This window comes from Pleurodeles waltl, chromosome 2_2, assembly GCF_031143425.1.
Source record: "Pleurodeles waltl isolate 20211129_DDA chromosome 2_2, aPleWal1.hap1.20221129, whole genome shotgun sequence".
Lineage (NCBI taxonomy): Eukaryota > Metazoa > Chordata > Amphibia > Caudata > Salamandridae > Pleurodeles > Pleurodeles waltl.
Genome location: NC_090439.1, coordinates 645,291,540 through 645,315,185, shown reverse-complemented (window position 1 = coordinate 645,315,185; position 23,646 = coordinate 645,291,540). Strand labels below are relative to the sequence as shown.

Sequence of the window (23,646 nt, the reverse complement as noted above, 5' to 3'; positions counted from 1 at the left end):
AAACATATACAGAGAAAGAGGCACAGTATCTCTAACTCACAAACTTGAGGGAACTGAAATGGAGACAAAGCAGTAAAGCGAAGGGAGCAGAAGACTGGGTGGCAAAATAAGTGGGATAGCGGAGAAGCCAAACAACTAACCAAATCTTTGCCAGGCACATTTCTACAGGGTTAAAGGATTCTAATACTGCAGCTGCTTCTGTCAAGCCAGAAATTGAAGTCCAACCAGAAATAATGATCTTTAAGCTGGTTTCCCAGTTAGTTTGTTTTCCTTAGCCTTCACTGCCCGGTTCTCCAAAGTTTCTAACCCCTTATCCTGTGTATGTGAGTGGATCGCAAAGGGGGTGTGACCCAGCCTCATGTCTCCCTTATACTGCATGTTTCTAAACTGACTCTTGACAATGGCTCAATGAATGTTTTGGGTGATGCTTTAGCTCGTCACACTCCAGAGTCATCACTTGTGTATGCATTAACTTCGTTTTTATTTCTTATCTAAGACTGGTTGGAATTGTTCCGTTCTTTATTAGAAAATATTAAAGAGGCTCAAGAACATATGGATACTGAGATGTTAGAGGATTTTCATTTGATACTCCATCGATATGAAGTAATAATGAAAAAAGAAATTTGATCCTTGCCTTAAATCCTGTACTTCAATCTGTTTGTGGTCTATGTTACATCCTAACATTCAAAAATAGGTCATCTGTTTTGCCACTTGTGCTCAAGATAATCATTTCATTTCAAGCCCTTTGGCTATTTGAAGCCTTTACAGGTGGCTTTTGAATTAGGATGTACATTCTCTACCGATTTCATCATGGACCTTTCATCCTCAGAAGGGTTTTGAGTCACAATTGTTACAGTTGATATGTTTTTTTTTAAAGATGGCTCATTTTTTCCTTTTGCTTCTGCTATCTATGGCTCAGGAAATGGTCCAATGTGTTCTGACAGACATTTTTTGCATGCGTAGTCTACCACACAATATTTTTGACAGACAAAATGGAAATATTTCCTTTTTGCCTTCCCCCTCCTCTTTTTCGGACCTCATTTTTGTTGGCATTAGGGCTCTGGGCACTTTACCACTGCCAACCAGTGCATGTGCTCTCTCCCAAAACATGGTAACATTGGCTTAAAGTCAATTGGCATATTTAATTTACTTGTAGATCCCTAGTAAAGTGTACTACATGTGCCTATGGACTGTAATTAAATGCTGCTAGTGGGCCTGCAGCACTGATTGTGCCATCCACATAAATAGCCCCTTAACCATGTCTCAGGCCTGTCATTACAAGGTCTGTGAGTGCAGTTTCAATGCTACTTCAACTTGACATTTAAAACTACATGCCAAGCCTTAAACTCCCCTTTTTCTACATATACGTCATCCCTAAGGTAGGCCCTAGGTAACCCATACGGCAGGGTGCTATGTAGGTAAAAGGTAGGACATGTAAATTAGTTTTCCACTACTGTGAGGTCTGCTCCTCTGAGAGACTAACATTAGAACTGCCCTCATGTAATTTTAAGTGATAGCTTATGATCTGGAGGGAGAAGCCCTGTCATGTTCAATATTGCCGGAATGGTAATAGACAATCCTGCTTACTGGTAAAGTTGGATTTAATATTACTATTTTAGAGATGCCACTTTTAAAAAGTGGGCATTTCTCTGCACATACTGCCATCTGTCCCTTACAGCCTGTCTCCAATCTACGTCTGGTCTATGCTGTTTGACAGTTCCCCTTGTGCATTCCAACCAGACAACCATAAACACAGGACACTCAGTCACATCTGCACTCATCTGCATATTGAATGGGTGTCCCTGGGCAGGAAGGGTGGAGGGGCTCTCTCTTACACTTCAAAGTTTCTGAAGTCTCAGGGCCAACAAAGACTTCACCCCTTCAGGAAATCCTCGTGCATTGGAAAATCGATACAAGGCCTGCAGAAACCCACGCAGTGCTTGCATCACGGCTGGAAAATCACTGCACCACCGACCGGAGCGCACAGTGCCAGCTTCACGACTGGAAATCGGATGCGCCGCCTGCTTCCCGGCAGAAAATTTGCCACATCGCCTACCAGTTAGATGCAGCGCCTGCTCCTTCTACCATTGCTTTAAGGATTTTCAACACATCGTCCCTGGGCGTCAAAATATCCCTGCATCGCAGTGAGGAACCAAGGCTGTGCTCCTGGAAATCAAAGCATCACCTTGCAGTGTGAAAAGAAATGACGCATTGTCTGTGCCACGCCAGAAAATCTGAGGCAGGCAATGCATCTCCTCCTCTGCGCCCTGTGTGTTGTTATTTTTTACGCAAACAAGGTATTGTGTGTTATAATGATACAACCACTGATTCTTAAGGATTGAAATGCTTTTAAACCTTTAAAAAGTGGTATCTTGACTTGTGCATATTGGATATATGTTGTTTGATCTTATTTTATTCAGATAAATATTATCTATTTTTCTAAACTCGAGTGGTGTATTTTTGTGGTGTTTTCACTGGGTTACTGTATGAGTTATTGCAAAAATACTTTACACATTGCCTTCTAAGTTAAACCTGCCTGCTCTGTACCAAGCTACCAGAGGGTGAGCACAGGATAACTTAGGTTGTGTTGTGACTTATCCTGACTAGGGTTGAGGTCCCTACTTGGACAGGGTGCATACCTCTGCCAACTAGAGAACCAATTTCTAACACTGCTTTTGAAGGTTATCCTCACAAACTTTCTTTTTTGGTTAGAATGGGCAAACAGAATGAACTAATAAAAGCCTGTATCAGTAGTGCTAACGTTACTGTGATGCCATACAAAATGACCGTAAATACAACAAAAAAGTTATCCTAATGAAGTCAATGTTTATTATGTACAAGATAACAATTTATGTTACACCGCAGCGCTCGCTGCGGCCGCGGGCTCAGGTTGCCGTGGCGCGGCACGTTAATTTTGCCGCGGCCGACGCCCGGGCCGCGGTAGACGCCGAGGCAGACACCCAGGTCGCGGGGGTCGCCGCGGCTCCGGCGAGGGCTATAAAGGCTCCAGGGAGCCGGTCTGGGGGTCACGGCGCTCGCCGCTCCCCCTTTTTCAAGTTCTGCCTTAAAGGCAGACGCGGCAGAGCCTGAAACCCCGAGGGGGTTTCAGGCATGGCCGCACACAGCGCATTATGCGCTTAACATTTATTTCTCTTGCATGTATTCACTTGCCCACCACCACTTACCGATGTTCCTAGGACAAACCGAACCCTTACACTGGGGGTTCTTTATACTTGCCTTTTTTCTCTTCCCAGCATGCTTACCACTTCCTCTCTACCCAGCATGCATTGTCTAACACACATACCTAATTCATTACTGTTTTCTTTTCCCCAATCCAAGATGGCGGTGTTCTACTTCCTGTTTCCTGTTTCCTGTCCAGGGGTATTTAAGGGGATTCCAACTGCCTGTTCATTGCGTTGCAACACTCCTTGGTGATAGTCACGCTCCTATTTGATATCCTTCTGCGAATCCTGTCTGTTCCTGATTTGCTTTGTTTTCCTGCCTTCCTGAACTGCGGTCCTAATACCCTGGTGTCCTCCTTTCGTTTCAGGGAGTTCCTGTGGAGGTTTTTTACCCTACTGGGGTTTTTCCTCTGGGACTCCTTCTGGAGGGCACGGACTGTAGTGGTTCGCTCATACCAAACAGCACCGTGGCTACCGGAAGGGGTCGCCCCTACCTCGGCCAGAGCAGAACCCGTCGGAACAAGGACCGTTCCCCTACGCCTCTCCGCTGCGAGGAGTAAGACCGTTGAGAACCGCGACAGATTGCAACGCCCACAATTCCTGTTGCAGTCCGGAACTATGGATAACCCAGTGGTAAACACGGAACCTACTAACCAGGACCTGCTGGCGACGATACAACAACAGGCTCAAGAACTCCAGCAATTACGTACTGAGAATACTGTTTATCGACAAACCTTTGCCTCCAGGACCACAGATGTCCCTGCAGTAGCCGCCTCTACACCTCGATTTTCCGGGGATCCCACCACATTAAAAGAATTCCTGGATGCCTTAACGGTGTACTTTGCCTTTCGCCCCTCGCAATTTGTACAAGATAAGACCAAGGTGGGGTATTTGATTAGTGCCTTATCAGGACCAGCCTTGGCCTGGGCCACACCTCTAGTAACCAGAAACGATCCCTGTCTATCTAATTATTCCACCTTTATCACTACTTTTAAACAGATGTTTGAATGCCCTGGACTCGAGGCGTCAGCAGAAGAGGCTCTTTGCGAAGTCCAACAAGGGAGTCAGGATGTATTACAATACATCACCCGTTTCAGACAATTAGCTGCAGAAACAACCTGGGTGGAACGTACCTTGGTGACACTCTTCCGTAGAGGTCTAAGAGAGGACATCAAAGATGAACTAGTACATTCTGCCAGGATAGAAAACCTCAAAGGGTTGATGGACCAAGCACTAACTATAGAGTATCGGTTAAATGAACGACGAATGGAGAAAAAGAAGAGTCGTTTGCCTTTTCACTCAGTACCATCTCGTCCCTTCGCCCATCGTTCCGAGGAAGCCCGCCCTGAATCCAAAGGGAATACCGAGGAAGAGCCCATGCAGATTGACACAGCTCGCGGACCTCTATCCGCCAGCGAAAGGGAACATAGACGAAGGAAGGGGCTTTGCCTATATTGTGGTGCAGCTGGTCACCTAATTCGCGCCTGCCCCATTCGTCCAACCAAGCCCTTGGGAAACGCCAACTCCCGTCCCCAGTAAGCAGGGTGAGGACGGGATATCGTGATATACCTTCTATTTGCTCTTCCAGGGAGGAAGGAACTGCTCTTTTTCTCTTACCAGTTATCCTCCATTTAACTGATGGCCGCGAAGCAAGAACTTTGGCTTTATTGGATTGCGGAGCCAGTGGCCTATATTTAGATGAAACCTGGGCCAAAGAACAACAAATAACACAAATACCCAAAGAAATACCAGAACAGGTACATACTGTTGATGGGTCACTCTTGGCCTCTGGACCGGTACAATACACCACCCCTACTTTCTGTTTACAGTTCGGTAAACATCAGGAAATTCTCTCGTTTGACTTAATCTCATCACCACACCATGTCATGATCCTGGGAATTCCATGGCTTACACGGCACAATCCTTACATCAACTGGGAAACAAAAACCATTTTGTTATCCTCCCATTTTTGTCAACACCATTGCTATCCGGCCGGGGATTATTGGTCCCCAAAAAGTCTCTCAACAGCACCTGCCCAGGTGGGAGGATCCATTAATGTTCTACAGGGAGTTCCCAGACAGTATCAGGACTATATCGATGTATTCCAGAAGCCAGAAAGACCTGAATTGCCACCCCACAGAGAATACGACTGTGCCATTTCTTTAGAGCCAGACACTGTAGTTCCTTTTGGGCGGATGTACTCCCTCACCGAACCAGAGAAACAAATTCTGAAGGAGTACCTAGATGAGAATCTACAAAGTGGGTTAATAACTCCCTCCTCTTCACCCGCCGGGGCTCCTCTTTTCTTTGTACCAAAGAAAACCAAAGACCTGCGTCCCTGTATCGACTTCAGAGGGTTAAACAGGATCACTATCAAAGACCGGTATCCGCTACCCCTCATCAAAGACATCTTAGAAGCAGTCAGAGGAGCCAAGAGGTTCACTAAGCTGGATCTCCGAGGAGCCTATCATCTGCTAAGAGTCAGAGAAGGTGATGAGTGGAAGACCGCCTTTAGAACACCTTTTGGTCACTACGAATATAGAGTAATGCCCTTCGGACTCACTAATGCCCCGTCCATCTTTCAAAGATTCATGGATTCTATCTTTTCTGATCTTTTGCAACAAACAGTGGTAGTGTATCTTGACGATATCCTAATTTATTCGGTTCATCCAGAGGAACATTCCAAACACGTCCGCCAAGTCTTAGAAAGACTCCGACAACATCATTTGTTCTGTAAGCCTGAAAAATGCGAATTTGATCAGATAGAAGTGAAATATTTGGGATACTGTATAGACCAAACCGGAATTGCCATGGACTCAGACAAAGTACAGGCTATATTGAACTGGCCATCTCCTTCTTCCATCAAGGAGACTCAATGTTTTCTGGGACTAGCCAACTTCTACCGGCAGTTCATAGCAGACTTTTCCCAGAGAACCAGCTTCATTACTCAAACCCTCAAAAAGGAACACCTAAAGAAAGGTTTTTGTTGGACACCAGGCGCTGAGTCAGCTTTTCAGGACTTAAAGAAAGCCTTTAGTCAAGCCCCTATTCTTCGACACCCAGACACTAGCAAACAATTCATTGTTGTCACAGACGCCTCAGAAAGAGCCATTGGGGCTGCCTTGTTACAAAGACAAGACGATGATGACCTAGAACACCCTGTATTCTATCTATCCCACATTCTATCTGATTCTGAGCGAAACTATTCCGTGCTAGAACGCGAATTACTCGCCTTAAAGGTCGCGTGCACTGAATGGAGACACTTTTTGATGGGATCAAAGGAGCCCTTCGAAGCCCGGACCGATCATAGAAATCTACAGTGTTTAAGAAATTTCCAGTGCCAAAATAGCCGGCAAGCTCGATGGGCCTTCTTCTTCAGCCAGTATGATTTCTATATCACCTACATCCCTGGTTCTCAGAACATCCTGGCGGATGCCCTGTCCCGACGTTATCCTGGGTGCGGTGATTCCGCGGTTCAAAACTTATTCGACAACAATAAAATCATAGGGGTAGCACAGACCTTTTTAGATCAAGTTAAGTCTGAATATGCCCGTCTACACGAAACAGAACTAAAGAGGTTACGTCCACAGCTGCACATAGATCATGACTACTATTATCATGATAAGGCCCTGTTTTTACCCACTAAAACAGTGCAAATCGAAGCCTTACACATGTGCCATGATTCTCCTATTGCGGGTCATCGAGGAGAGAAAGCGACTCAAGATCTTTTGCTTCGCTCTTTCTGGTGGCCAACTCTCAAGGCTGACACTGAGGCATATGTGTTATCCTGTCCTACATGTGCTCAAGCCAAGACACCCCGAACCAGACCTGTGGGCTTACTCCGCCCATTACCTGTTCCCCCAGGCCCATGGCTTACCATATCCACCGATTTTATGTGCGCCTTACCTTCCTCAATGGGAAACCACGTCATAATGGTAACTGTGGACTCCTTCACCAAGATGGCCCACTTCACGGCCTTGAGAAAGTTACCCACGGCAAAGGAGTTAAGTCAGGTCTTTACTCAAGAAATTTTCAGGCTACATGGGCTACCCCAAGTTATTATATCAGACAGAGGTCCCCAATATATCTCCCGTTTCTGGAACCAATTCTGCAAGATCTTGGGGATCCAGGTGGCCTTGTCATCCGGGTTCCACCCTCAAACCAATGGACAAACAGAACGACTCAATCAGGGTCTCGAGCAGTACTTACGTAGCTTCTGTAACGCTACACAAAGTAATTGGGCTCCCTACTTACCGCTTGCCGAATTCTCCTATAATAACTCTCTACACAGTGCCTCTAAAGTCTCTCCTTTCTATGGCTCCTATGGTTTCCATCCCAGGGCCTTCCCAACTCCCCTGAGAGACAACTCCAACCTTCCCGCCATCTCCTCTTTCGTTCGACAGCTACGGGGTATACAGCGAATTATCCATTCTAACCTTGTGTCCACCAAGTCCCGCATGAAGACAATAGCAGATAGGAGACGCTGTGCGGCTCCTCTATATCAAGTCCATGATAAGGTCTGGCTCTCCTCTAGATTCCTACCTCTCCGACTCACCCAAAACAAATTCAAGCCCCGCTTTTATGGTCCCTTTCTCATTCTCAAGAAGATCAACCCAGTGTCCATGCGTCTTCGCCTACCTCGGACATGGAAGATCCACCCAGTATTCCATGTCTCGCAACTGAAACCTTACCGTCCTGATCTCTTTCATAGGCAGTTGCCCTGTCCCCGGCCTTTGTTGGTTGACAATGTGCCTGAATACGAAGTGCAGGAGGTCTGTGACTCTCGATTTTTCCATGGGCGCCTCCAATACCTTATTCATTGGAAGGGGTACCCTTTGAGTGAGTGTTCCTGGGAGGATGCCTCTTCAGTCCATGCTCCTCTTTTAATCCGCCGCTTTTTTCGGCTCTTCCCTCACAAACCCGGGGCCTCGGGGAGGGGGCATACTGTTACACCGCAGCGCTCGCTGCGGCCGCGGGCTCAGGTTGCCGCGGCACGTTAATTTTGCCGCGGCCGACGCCCGGGCCGCGGTAGACGCTGAGGCAGACACCCAGGTCGCGGGGGTCGCCGCGGCTCCGGCGAGGGCTATAAAGGCTCCAGGGAGCCGGTCTGGGGGTCACGGCGCTCGCCGCTCCCCCTTTTTCAAGTTCTGCCTTAAAGGCAGACGCGGCAGAGCCTGAAACCCCGAGGGGGTTTCAGGCATGGCCGCACACAGCGCATTATGCGCTTAACATTTATTTCTCTTGCATGTATTCACTTGCCCACCACCACTTACCGATGTTCCTAGGACAAACCGAACCCTTACACTGGGGGTTCTTTATACTTGCCTTTTTTCTCTTCCCAGCATGCTTACCACTTCCTCTCTACCCAGCATGCATTGTCTAACACACATACCTAATTCATTACTGTTTTCTTTTCCCCAATCCAAGATGGCGGTGTTCTACTTCCTGTTTCCTGTTTCCTGTCCAGGGGTATTTAAGGGGATTCCAACTGCCTGTTCATTGCGTTGCAACACTCCTTGGTGATAGTCACGCTCCTATTTGATATCCTTCTGCGAATCCTGTCTGTTCCTGATTTGCTTTGTTTTCCTGCCTTCCTGAACTGCGGTCCTAATACCCTGGTGTCCTCCTTTCGTTTCAGGGAGTTCCTGTGGAGGTTTTTTACCCTACTGGGGTTTTTCCTCTGGGACTCCTTCTGGAGGGCACGGACTGTAGTGGTTCGCTCATACCAAACAGCACCGTGGCTACCGGAAGGGGTCGCCCCTACCTCGGCCAGAGCAGAACCCGTCGGAACAAGGACCGTTCCCCTACGCCTCTCCGCTGCGAGGGTAAGACCGTTGAGAACCGCGACAATTTAAGGTACATATAACTATGTTTTAAAGAAACCCTAACCAATTATAATAGAACAAATCAAAATAGAGTTTTCACAAAATTATATATACATATCTTGTAATACTTTCAAATCAATACAATGCTCAAACAATCACTAACATTTATAATAATATATGCAACAAATATTATTTAACTACTATATATATACAATAGGGGAAGAGTAACAAACACTATGAAAAAATCCTGGTTCTCACAGTTTACATATACATAAAACTAAACATATAACAACAAGATTTGGAGCAACTGTGAATAAAAAACACATAATAATTTAAGAAGATTACATGAAACAACAATAGATAAGTGGAGCTTCAGACCCTTTAAAGATGTCTTTCGGGGCAATCATCAAGACATAGGTAAACTACCAATAAATCACTCCAGAAAGCTTCAAAGATAATATATAAAACAACATTAAATGCAGACCCCCCCCTATTGCATTATTTAGTAATATCAAAGCAAACATCATAGTGGCATCATTAAAACAATACTCTGAAAAATTCAAGGTGACTCAACCAATTGTGAATATTATTCTATGACATTACCAGTAAATGAAAATGTCCTGATTCAAATTATCATGCAGTTTCATCTTTTAATTTTTAATTTTGCTAATGTTCTTGACTTTTAACATTAACATTTCTTTAGCATTTTTTTCAATTAATATATACACATATACGTATACATCAAATAAATGAAAAAGTAAGTGCATGAATGGAAGTAGCAGTTTTTGTATGTAATGTAGTGTATAAAAAACATTACAGGAGAGAATTTACCTAACTCTCCAAAACATAGGGCCTGATTAAGAGTGTGGCAGAGGGGGGTTACTCCATCACAAACATGATGGTTATCCCATCCGCTGTATTATAATATCATTATAGCCTATAGAACTTGTAATTGGAGATATCCGTCTGGTTTGTGATGGAGTAACCCTTCCGCCAAACTCCTATAACAGGCCCTTAGCCTTTCAAAAGTTAAACATCACGACTTTGAATAAAAGACTTTTGAGAAAGCCTGGCTCTGTGGCAGAAGTTTTCATAAGTTAATTTCAAATGCTTAATTTGTAAATAAAATGGTGCCGGTATCCACAGCCCTCCTCTTAAATACGTGGCTTCTGCAATTAAATGTGGGAACACGCAATACTGCGGCAGCGTAATCCTGAAGCCATCTCGGGCCTCTTCAATCCACATAAAGCCACTCCCTGCTCCTTCTGCTCACTCGTGCAGCTTTCTACTTTCTCCCTTTGTCACGCTTTTTCGTTTTTCCCTTCCTCTGCCTTTCTCATATGTGTCTATTGCTCTCAGCAAATGCTTGAGGCAGAAGAATAAGCCCCGGCCCTCAAAAATAAGTGCAGGTGCTTAGCACCGGAAACCAGAAGCACAAATTAAGCACTGATGTGCACGTATAAAGGTATGTCTGGGATTCACAGACTCCGAGCCTAGCTTAGCTACACAAGAGCAGAACACAGGGCCAAGAAATATGCAGGGGCTAGGCGTAGCTTCGACTCTTGCCTACTGATCTGCTTTGTGGAGTATTTGAAACACAGAGGCCCGCTTTAGAACAGTGGAGCAAACTATTCATAACATCTTTAGAAGGTTTAAGTTGCAGGGGGTTGAACAGGAGAGGAATGTATGCACAGAGTTAGCTACTCTTAAGTGCGTGCGGCTGGAAGTGCATACACACTGCGTTTGTGAATAAGAATGCAATTGTGGGGCCATTGTGAATAAGGATGCAATTGTGGGGCCAAGTATGCGTGCTGAGCCACTTTGTGCTGTAATGCGCCAGGCAGCACCAATGCAGACATACATGTGCACCTGTAGCTATGCATGCATGTTTATGTTCATCCAAATCAAAAACATTTACATCTAGAGTGCCCAGTGGTGAGCGTATCTGATTGGCTTGCGTGCTCGCAGCCAGTTTGTGTACATGAAGATTGTCGGTGTAACGCTTTGCTATTCAGTAGTGCTTTGTCAATCGCTCTAACCTGTGGGCTCAGGGACATAATGCAGGCCCCTGCAGCTCCTGCGGTGCAGGGGGGCTGGCATCTGTCCGGTTCGAGGGAGCCCCATATTCATCCAAAGGCGAATGGATATCTATAAGAAATACGAAACTCAGGAGCCCCTCATAACGCCCTGCAGGGAGACCCCTCATTTAGATTTGCGCAACTGTGAGTGTTCCAAATAACAGCTCCATCGTATTCCAGTAACACTACACCTCTGTCATCTGGCGAGAATAGGTACATTAGGAATGAGGAAACGTATTTGATCTAGTGGGAAAGGGGTGCCTGGCAGCAGAACGGCAAGCCACAATTCATTGTTTCGAAGCAAACATGGCGCCAAACAGGTTTCACAACATTTTAAGCTGTCTCAAATGGGAAACTCGTGATCGTTACTGGATGGAGAGCAGTGTGAAGTAAAAGCAGAAACATGTATTTGTGCGCTTTTTTACAGTAAACGAGGTCAGGAAAAGCAGGTACGCAATAGTTATACCTAGCTCTGACATTCGAGCAGTTATACGTTGTAAACAATTTGCCGCACTTTAAGCAAAGGATAGTCAGCGCTGCAAGTGTCACTTGCTTATTATAGGACGCTCAATCGATTTTAGGGCAAATGCATCCGAAGGGTAAGCGGAAAGGTATTTTTTTACACATATTGCAGACTTTGGGGATCTAAAAGTCCTCTCTCTTAAAGAGACCGGACGCACGATTATTATCTGCGTTATGTGTCACACCTTTTAATGCTCTATTCTTTTTTTCTTGGGCCTGCACAATTACCATTGTTTTCAGCAGTGAACCAATTTGTTCAGTTCAACGAAGCCTACGCCAACTTAGTCAAGAGTCCAGAAGAACCTAGAAGTACTATCAGGCTCTAAGAGATCCAGAAGTCGTCACTAGACCAGTAAGCGAAATGCCGACCTTATCAGCCCTGCAGATATTTGCAACCACCAAAATATGGATATTCATAGAATGCGATAGAGGAAGGATGTACCAGGTGAAACAGGTACACACAAAATGGGGGTCCGAAGTATGTTCTATTGACGTGCGTCAGGCGTTTTGGGGAATTTCTCGAACCGTGACCCAGCAGTCATAGGCTCAGTCACATTCCAATTTTGTCCATGGCAACGCTGCCAACATTGTCACTTCTGATGTTACTTAATTGTATACTTCATTGCCCCGATTAGGAGTCCTCCTCGTCGCAGTCCTGAATAAATGAGGCATCTCGCCTTCCCTGACAGTTCGTATAAACTCTAATTTCATTTTTTTAAAGTGTTTCTTTTTTTAAACAAAATAGTGCATACCTTTCTTTTATTTCTACTACCCAAAAGCTATAGTTGGTCCCTTCTCCCCAATCCTTTCTTTTTGTATTAACATGCTACAAAGGAAGGAGATGCAATAAGGGAGAAAGGGAGGGAAAGTGGACTGCGAAGAGGAGGACTCCTAATCGGGCAATGAAGGTTTCAGGTACGTAAAACTTCATTACCCTTAATCGGGTAATGAAGGTTTCAAGTAAGTTAAAATTAATAACCTCTCCATTAGTGCTTAATTTGAGCTGGTGGTTTCCGGTGCGGGGCACCGCCACTTATTTTTTAGGGCCGGCACTTTTTGTTTTCTGCCTCAAGCATTTACTGCGAGCAAAAGACACATGGAAAAGATGGAGGAAGAGAAAAATGAAAAAGCATCGCAAAGGGAGAAATCAGAAAGCTGCAGGAGTCAGCTGAAGGGGCAGGGAGTGCCAGTAAACGGATTAAAGAGGCCCGAGGTCGCTTCAGGATTACGCTGCCTCAGTAGTGGTCGCACATTTAATTGCAGCAGCCGCATGTTTCAGAGGAGAGCTTTGGGCACTGGCACATTTTTATTTACAAATTAAGCACTGCCCTATATGGAGTCCTCCTTACCTCAACCCTGAACAAATGAAGATCTTTCAAGTCAAGAATGAAACTTGCACCAACCACTCATGATGTTGAATATGTTTATTTCACTTTCAACGATTACTTCATTGCTGAAGACAAAACAGCGGACCCAAAAATATCCTGTGCACAATCAGCCAAATTCAGGCAATAGTGTTTAATAAAAGTGTGGTGCGAAGATCAAATATCCACTCTACAAATTTCCAATAACGGCATTCTCCCTGCCTCAGCCCAGGAGGATCGGTTTGCTTTTGTCAAGCAACCCTGAACATTACCTGTAAGAGATTCACCATCAGTAGCATTAGCTTGAGTATTCACTTGGAGAATCCATCTGAATAAAGTAACTGTTGAGACCTTACTACAATTTACCACTGTCCCATGGGAGATGAAACAGGAATTTGTGTTCCTAAATAGGTTGGTACGCTCAATATAAATAACCAATGCCCTATCAACATCCAAACAAGAAGGATAGAAATGTCAGCGTCATCTTGCAAAACAGGCAAAACCACTTCTTGTGGTAAATGAAAGAAAGAGGAAACCTTAGGGACAAACTTTGATCTAACCAAAGAACCACTTTATTGGGTAAATATTTGAGATATGGAAGTGCAATTGTCAATGCACCCAATTCCCTCTTTCTGTGGGCCAATGTTATTGCCACTAGAAAACGTGCTTTGGTCAATAACCATGTGAAAGTAGCCTTTTCCAAAGGTTCAAAAGGAACATCTAGAATCCAGGATGTCAAGGGAGACTGCAAAGTGGATTTCTTCAATTTAAAACTCCTTATGAGTCATGTGACTAATGGAGATACCCCTGGCAATTCACCTGGAACCTGCTTCGATTATAGCCCACTGAGAACTCAATGTAGATAGAGCTCATCTTTTAAGAAACCCACCCCTTAAACAAAAAAAACATCTTAATAGAATTAGTACAAGAAGGATCTTCTGACTTCTTCAAATACCAGTTAGAGCAGACTGACCAATGTTTTTTATATGATGGCACGGTAAAGGTTTTTGGTGACAGGATCACTAAGGTAACTTGCGTAGAGCAGTCTCATTCCTAAAGTTGCAATCTTTCAATAACCAAGCTGTCACATTTAAACTCTGGTATTGAGGAAGTATCAGAGGTGAAAACTGAAGCGGGTGGATTTTACAGGAGTCACAAGAACGTTGGACAGGGCAAGAAGGAGAAGAAACCAGGGCTGCCTCGGCCAACACAGGGCAATCTGTATTACACTCACTGTTTCCCTGCAAATCTTCTGCAGGACTCTCAGAAGAAGGGGTATTGGAGGGAAAATTTAAAGCAACCCCAGAGGTCAAGGGACTGAAATGGCATGTATTGCTCAAGTCTGGGGACATGAACTCTCTGTGAAAAACTGTGGGCACGTTGTGTTGGACAGGGAGGAGAATAGATCCAACCATGGAGCTCCAAACCTAAGACATACATGGGTGAATTGCTGTGCAAGCAGGTTATATGTCACTGAGGATGGTAAATTGTGAGTCAGACTGTCCAACTAAAACTTCAGTGTGGCCTTGAAGTAACCAGCTCTCAGAAAGAGACGCTGTGTTTCCATCCACAGGAATATCTGAGATGCCAACTGAACTCAGAGTCTCATCTTGTCTCTCTTTAACGATTCAGATAGCAGTGTGATAACTGTTTGTCGAATCATACTAGCACATTTCCCCCTCCAATTGTTGTTGAAACACTAGGAGAGACTTCAGAACTGCACAGAGCCGCCCCCTCCAATTTGAGTATTGATTGCCTTCTACAGGAGATCAAGAGGCTTTGTGTTCCTGGTCGCTCAGAACTGCACTGAAATGCTCCCTGACCAAAAGACTGCATATGTGGTCAACAGGAGCAGAGTTGGATACTGGAATGGAACCCCCTTCCCCAGACTCTATTCCTTTAGCCACCATGATAGGTCTTAAAGCACTTTGGGAGTTCCTGGAATCCACTGCTCGTAATTTGCAGAGCCTGGGACCAGTGTGCCAGATTGTGATTAACCACTGGTTTAAAATGGAAACTCACCCAAGGCACAACTGTGGTGGATGCAGCTAAAGGACCCTGTATCTTGAGCCAAGACCATCCGTTGCCCTTGATTTTCCGCATAGCACAGGGACATTGGATTATTTGGTCAACATTGTGTGCTGCGGGAGGAACACTGATTCCCACACAGGTGTTGAAATGACCCTCAATAAACCCTTTCACTTGTGACAGCTTCAATTGTGATTTTTCGCAATTCATCAGAAGCCCTGACTCCCATAGCATTGAGGTGACATTGGTAACATGTTCCTAAGCCTTGAAAAGAAAAGGAGCAGAAAGTAACCAATCACTCAAATATGGATATAAAGAAATGCCCATCATTTGCAAGAATGCCACCACTACAGCCAATACCTAGGAAAATATCCAAGACAAAGTAAAACCTAATGGAAGGGCTTGGAACTGGAAATGTTGGTTGTTCAGAGCAAATCTCAGAAAGGGTTGACTGTCCGTATGAATAGGACATGAAAATAGGCATCTTGGAGAGCCAATGTCACCAGTTAATCGTTCTTCATTATCAAAGGGATAAAGGATTTAAGTGTAATCATCCTCAATGGATCCACCACCACAGATTTGTTCTGATCCTTGACATCTAGAACAGGACAATATCTCCCATCTATCTTTGGCACTAAGAACAGAACTGAGTAAATTCTGGTGTGGTTTTGCCTGTATAGTACTGAAACAGTCGTAACTTTGTCCAACAGATTTTGTACCCCTGAGGTGAGGGCTGCTTGTATGACCCTGTTCTCTAGTAAAGGAGTAATTTTGAACTGAAGCTTAGGAGTGCCGTTGAGCTTTCTCTCATAGCCATGTTGAACTATCGAAAGGACCCATGAATCGTGATTGTCTGAGACCATTGTTCGTAGAAAAGTTGTAGCCTTCCTCCTACATTCATATAGTCATTTCTGCTGAGTAATGACTTGATTACGTGAGGTGGTTGGCTAGGTTCTATTATGGAATGCAGCCCCGCAACATCGGGCCCATTCTCGAAAGGGCATTTCTCTTGAGCATTAAATGGCAAGTTTGTTTTAGGAAAGAAAGACTTTGTGTTCTAAATACCCATGAGTGGCCTCAACATCTGTTTTTTTGTCTGCCGCTTTCTGAACCAATAAATACAGGTCACGATCAAACAGCTTTTATCCCAGGAATAGTAATTTGTAACATAACGCTTGTTGGCTGGATTTAAGTTTCCAAGACTTTAACCATAATGACTGCCTTCCAGCTATTGCGGCTTCTGCTACAGAGGTTGATGCCCAAAGACTGTCAAACACAGACTTTGGTAGAAACTGGGCTAAAAGATCCAAATTGGCCAATAACACTGTAGGATACTCCTTAGCTTGCAAACACTTTGGCAGAGCATGAAAGTTCTTTAACAAGAATTGTGTTGCATATGCAACATTTGTATTGGTCCTGGTCACGTAGCTGGATGCTGCAAAACAGTGCTTTAGCAATGTTTCTACCTTCTTATCCACTGCATCCCTCAAAGTGGAACCCTCTGATGCCAATAATGAGGAAGAGCCCATTGATGCTAATATTGTATTTACATTTGAGGTATGAAGAAATGGATCATAAGTCCTATCCAGAACATATCTCTTATTAAAGAATCTTGGGATTGCAGACGTATCAATGTCTTTCCAGTCCTTCAAAGTCAATGCTTTTATAATATCATATAAATAGGGAGTATTATGATCCGTTGTGCTATATGCACATAAAATTCATTGTCATCTTCAAACCTCATCATATCTCCTATATGTTTTAAACCTCACGTAATTGCAGAGTCTGGATGTACTTTCCCCATGGTTCTTCGTCTTGGTCATCATCCACATCAGGCCTTAGGGTCTGATTTAGATTTTAGCGGATGGATTATTCCATCATTATCGTGACGGATATCACTTCCTCCTTATTACGCTCTCCATACTATATAATGCGATCCTGATACAGTGGACAGGATATCCGTCACATTTGTGACTAAGTATTCCCCTCTGCAAAGTTATAAATCAGGCCCTTAATCTCTTCGCCTGAGGTTCTGCGAGGCCAGTATCAACTGCCTTTTTTATCAATGACTGAAGGTCTGCCCTGGACATACGTAAGAGCTACGCTTCATCAGATCATTCTGAAGCCTGCACATTGTGCTGCTCTACAGGTGCCTTAGATGCGGTCATCATCCTTAGAAAATAAAACGTGCTACAGATGCATTAATTTTCTGCTTATATATAGTTACTAGGCAACCAGATCTCATCTCACAAGATCTGGATGCATAGAAGCTCTCTGTTGCCGAACTCCTTACTGAAGCACAACTGATGCACCATTGAGAGTCTCAGGAAAGCAGGCATCAGCACTCCCATGGCCCGCTTACCCACAGTAAGTTCTCCTACCCATCTCCACTCTGCACATGGGCGAGGAGAACACCTTGTTGAACAGATAAGATCACCACTGCTAGTGCAAGTGTTTTAATAAAAATTATTAATGAGTGTTTGTGTATTTTGAATAATAAATTTATGTAGAAAATAAGATAACGTAGAAAAATAATGCATGCATTTGAAAATGTGATTACAAAGAATGGCCATCAATGTTAACAAAGTGCACTAATAAATGATTAAATATTATGAAATGTTGAATATATGTTAGACTAATGCAGTAAAATGCCATATTAAGGGTTATGAATTAAGCTTTAGCTTTATTAATTGTAGGCCTTAACTTAGCGAGTGTCTTGGCATACTTGCCAGGCCTCATGTAAAAGCTGTATTTCTTAGCGTTTAATAAAAATGAATGTTCCAGAGAAAATTAAACTGTGAATTCCTATGGTTTTGTGTAAACGTGCTCATATCAGAAGCTTTTCATGAGAACCGACTGCTAGGAGATGATGTTCTTGCTAATGCAACATTTTATATGTAATGTGTGTGAGACTGACTTTCCCAGGACAAGAACAATGAAGATACTGATTAGGGTAGAAGCTGCAACAATATTGTTACCTGCCAAGCCAGATGATGAGGACATCGCAAGACAACCAATCAACGACGTGTGAACAGAGTAATATTAGAATTCATAAATTTGGGATATTAGTTTTATTGGACAGAGTGCGATCATACGATTAATTGACCAATAGGGATTTGGGGGTAGTTTAGGTAACTTTGACTTAACAACACTGCACAGAGAGAGGAGAGACATTCTGAGAGAAGACACCTTAATGCCCATTTTTGCTGACCAAGAGGTTACTACTTTCTTATGCATCTTGACAAGAGACATGCTTAACTTTAATGCTTAAAAACTTTGCCTTTTAAATTCTGATGCTGAATCCTGATGCCTTGGTGATCGACTGATGTCCTGAGGATGAAGACTGATTCTGCTTTGCTGATCCACCCTGAGAATAGGTATATCAGAATTGTGTTTATTATGCATATTTGCTTTTTCTTTCTAGGTACCAACTGTGCTGTTTTGCTAGAGCCATAATCAGATGTTTTTCCAAATTTGTTTTACTAAATTGTTTTGCATGAAGCCCAACATGCTGATGCAAATTTGATGTTAGTTAAGGATTCTCACTAATGACTTATGATAACAGGGACTAATGCTTGATGAAATTCTCAGCTGAACTTCGTGTACATCATAACGTTGACACAGTTGACTTTACTATTGATTTGCTCTATAACTTTAGAATGTGTTGTAGTTCAAGCTTTGATTAGATTACATTTCTTCCACCGTTTTGGACAACCAGTGTTGTTTCTGTACTTGTTCATTTGATATTGAGATTAATCTACATGACCTTAGCATTGTTAATATAGGGAAATAAACATTCTAAACGTTTACTAAAGGTGTGGTTATTCATGACTGAAAGGTCATGGTGCGTGATAATTACTGACTCCATTGATTATATTGATTACTAATGATTATTGATTATTGTGTATTGATTATTGATTCTGTACTGGATCTATGGGAAGAACATCTTAATTGCGAGTCAAAAGATTCATCGACCTATTCGCGTCCCTTTGTAAGTTTAGTTATTAAGGTCAGACGCGCTAACAGAGATGGTAGCAGACCGATGGTTCGTTTCTTTAAGAGCTTACCATAGACATCCGTTATAGAATAAAAGACGAACAGAGACGGTGAGGGAGACTAATGGTTAGTCTCCTTAAGAGCTTGCCATATATGACCGGTAAAAAGTGACGGGTGTTAAGAGAGATAGTGGCAGGATTGAAGGTCCCAGAGGTGGTAGTAGAATTAATTGAGATTTGGATTTTGTTTTTTTAATGATGATAGTTGGAGAGAAAATGATGTTCTCTTAAGTCCAGAAATGACTTTCCCAGATCCTGGAACCTACTAATGGCTGTTTGAGGATGTTCTTAGCGTTCTAGTGATAGTATAAGTGAAATAGATTGCGCTTGCACAACTTATGCAAATCACAGGTGAATTGTGAGGTTTGTGAGGATTTTAGTGAGTTTGCGTACTCCAAATGAAGTTGTAGTAGGAGTGTGCGTGCTCCACAGTGTGAGAGTAGGGAAGTCGTTGAACTTCATATGAGTGTGGCGCTTTGTGCTCAAAGAAATTGTCTATGTGCTTGCTGTTGTACGGACCCTGCTTGGTCTAAGACTATGGAGTATATTGAATAGTGTATGAGACACTTGATTTATGTTGTAATCTGTCTGGTTTAGTAGGTTGATCGGGCGTGATCAACAAGTCAGAGTGTGAGTTCAAGTGTGTGAAAAATAATTTCGACTGAGATTTGATGAGTTCTATGTGCACCAGGACAGACACATTGATCAGTTGAGAGTAAAATTTGCGGGGTGAATTTTGCTTGCGAATCTGGGAGACCGAGAAAGAAGGAGTAGCTGTAAGTGCAGAAAGAGCCATCAGTGAAAAATCCGTAAGCTTTCTGAAGCGATTGTGTTATGTTTCCTGTAGTAAACCAGCAGATTTGTTTTTTGTTTTTTAGTTTTTGATTAGTGCTCACAATATTTGCATTAGTTTTGTGTGAATCAGAGTTTGGGAGGGGGAGCCACAAGACTTTGTCAGCTGTAGTATGTGTGAGTGTGACGTCATTGGAGCCGCGCTGGGATAGGTCGGTTAGTGAGAAGGGTCGCACATGGATTGGCAGCCGTCTGTGAGAGACAATTGGTTGAGAACATAGGTGAAAGAAATCTTGGGATTAAAAGTCACTTCCTGATTTGATTTTGAATAACAAAAAGATAGAAAAGATTAGGGGCCGTATTTATACTCCGTTTGCGCCGAAATTGCGTCGTTTTTTTTTGACGCAATTTCGACGCAAAACTAACGCCAACTAACGCCATATTTATACTATGGCGTTAGAGGCGAATAGCGCCAAAGTTCCCGGAATGTGCGTCATTTTTTAGCGTGAACCCCTTCCTTGCGTTAATGATATGCAAGGGAGGCGTTCCCGTCTAAAAAATGACTCCCAGGACTTTACGTGGTATTTATACTCCCGGGCAAAAGAGACGCCCGGGAGTGGGCGTTGCTAAAAACGGCGCATTTGCGCCGCTTTTTAACGCCTGGGTCAGGCATGGCGTTAAGGGACAAGTGGGCTCAAAATGAGCCCAGAGTGCCCTCCCCTGCCCCCAGGGACCCCCCCTGCCACCCTTGCCCACCCCAGGAGGACACCCAAGGCTGGAGGGACCCACCCCAGGGACATTCAGGTAAGTATTTTTTTATTTTTTTTTAATGATTTTTTTTGGCATAGGGGGGCCTGATTTGTGCCCCCCTACATGCCACTATGCCCAATGACCATGCCCAGGGGACAGAAGTCCCCTGGGCATGGCCATTGGGCAAGGGGGCATGACTCCTATCTTTACAATGATAGGAGTCATGTTGATGGGGGATGGGCGTCGAAAATAAATGGCGCAAGTCGGGTTACGACGATTTTTTCGACGTAACCTGACTTGCCCCATTTTAAGACGCCCATGCGCCATTTTCCCCCTACGCCGGCGCTGTCTGGTGTACGTGGTTTTTCTCGCGCACACCAGGCAGCGCCGGTCTGCTTGCGCCGGCTAACGCCATTCAATAAATACGGCGCCCGCATGGCGCTTCAGAATGGCGTTAGCCGGCGCAAAACTTTTTGACGCTAAACTGCGTTAGCGCAGTTTAGCGTCAAAAAGTATAAATATGGGCCTAGGTTTTTCAAAGAAAGTGCCCTAAGGGGAGATACGTATATTACAATTAGTGTAGGCGAGGCTACACCACCAGAAGGCACACCAACTTAAATTGTAATGGAATAGAAGGGTGTCACGCCATGTCTTTGGCTGAAGCGATGGTGTAAATTGACAGAGAAAGATGGGAACTTAGCGTTTCCTACAAATGGGACATTAAATTTGAGGGTTTTGGACCATTTACAGTTGGTGCTATATGAATTGAAGCCCCTTCTGAGACCAGCACAGTTTGAGGCATTCACGATTTGGGAGCTAATAGCTAGACAGCAACAGCAATTGAAATTTGAGAGGAGGAGGAGAAAGGCAGAAAAGACTCTAGTGAAGACTAACAAAAGTCCGTCCAGGAGTAAGGAGGTTAGAAAGTCTTCAACAGGGAAAGGGGGAATCGGACGATGGTGAGTTTATTACACAGTTATTGAGAGAATGACCACCACCATATACAGTACATGAGATTGGTCCAAGTACCAGTGCCAATCCAACAGCACCGACACAAGTTAATGGGACAGCAAGTCTGGTGCAGGTTAATGCTAACCTGACACAGAATGCGGTGCAAAGTGGTACTAATGTGTCTACCACTCCTGTAGTGCAGACCCAGATGCAACCACCGCAGATTCAGAGAATTTATCCTGATATGCCTATTATGGAAACAACTTCGAATTTAGTGGTGCCCACGGGGCAGGTCTTCCTGAGACAGATATGGGTTCAGACTGAGCCAACTCCGATTTTACTGCCCCAACTGTAGCCGCAGGTAATGCCAAGATTTACACCAGTGACAGGGACACAGTCAGACATGATGAATCAGAATATGGGAGTTACTCTTCCACAGAGTGTAGGAGCCAGAACAGCCCCAGATGCTATAGGGCTACCTATTACTGTTGGTCCAGCGGTACCATTATTTGCACAGAAGAAACCGACTGTAGATGAACAGGGAGCAATGTCCCAGAGCCTAATGAGGGGAGGACATAATGAACATGTCCAGGTAGACTCTCCTGTGGGACAGACTTTTGACTGATCAAGATCATAGCTAGACCTTAGTCCATTTGTTGCACTTCCAGATACGGTGACAGGGCCAAACATTAGCCAGTGCTTGAAATTATTGACACCACAAACTCCGAATGCAGTTGCACAGCAGGTGCCACTAGTCCAAGCAAGTAACATTTCATTACAAGGACTGATAACTCAGCAATTAACTGAATGGTTAGACAAGCAGAATAGCCCACAGAGTGCCCCTATAGGAGAGGAGCATTTGAATTATACTAGGCTAGGCATGGAAGCGGGTCAACTCATTGAGGGAACAATGGGGGTGAATAAGTTAGAATCCTACACAGAGGCAGAGTTGAGATATTTGTGCCCAAAGATTACGAGAGAGGTGAGCAATGTGCATTAGAGATTAACAGACTTGGCAGAGAAATACTGCATAGAAATAGAGAAAACGAAGCATTTGAAAAGGAGTTACAGATTAGATTTTGAAGCTCAACATTTTGAACACATGAGATTTGCCGGAATGAAGGCACACCTTAAGGAATTGCTTCAAAGTGCTCAGACCTGGGGAGCATTAGACAAATGGGAAGTCAGGTGGGTAAAGAAAAGAGACAAGAGAAAAAGGGATTCTTTGGGGCTGACTGGAAATGTGCAACAGGATAAAGATCCAGTAAAGATTTTACCAATGAGAGAGATTCCAGGAGGACATTTGTTCATGTCTCCTGGAGCAGAAGTGACATTCTGTCATTTACAAATGATTATCCAAAACTGAGAGAAAAGCCAGTAGCGTGGTATCAGCAGACAGGTAGGTTCGTAAAACTTGTGAAGTGTTTGTGGGAGGACTTGAACACATTACTAGAGATAGTGGTTCCAGCTGACTTGTGGATCGAGTGGAAGAGGAGAGTAGATTGGCCAACAAGTGAACCAGAGAGGGACAAGAATACAGGTGCACCGTCACCTGAGGTAATGAAATATTACTATAAGGTGATTGAGTTTTTAAAATTGAGAATTTCTCCCAAGAATATTGATTAGCAGAGGATTGACAGGACAGTTCAGGAAGCAAAGGAGTCAAAACATGCATATTATGAGAGATTGTTGCAGGCATTCAAGCATTACAGTGGTACAGAGACAATTGAGGTGAAAGACATGCTTCATTTTGTGTTCAGATTTGTGGAAGGACTAAGACCTAAAATTAGCCAGATGATTAAGAGTCATTTGATTTGCTGGCAAGCAAAGCCGGTTGATTAGGTGTTGCAGTATGCAAAATACTGTAGTAATGAGATTGAATTGAAGCAGAAAAGGCTGAAAGAGAAGGTGATGTTGTTGCACATTAAAGCAGCTCAAACAGGAGTGCAATGGAATTTTTCACAGCAGTTGCCACAGCAGCAGCAGGGAAAAATTATGTTTCAGTCTCAGATGAGAGGTAGAGGTCGTGGAGTCAAAATAAAACGCGGTCCAGACTTGAATACTGTAGTGGTTCAGAATGATGTGCAGAGAATGAAGAA

At 43.8% G+C, this 23,646-nt stretch overlaps 1 long non-coding RNA gene across 1 annotated transcript in view; it reads right to left on the bottom strand.

Annotated features, from left to right (window-relative positions):
• Positions 1 to 23,646, bottom strand: part of LOC138273714 (uncharacterized) — a 259,805-nt gene that overhangs the window by 101,413 nt on the left and 134,746 nt on the right. The gene's annotated exons all lie outside the window — the stretch shown is intronic.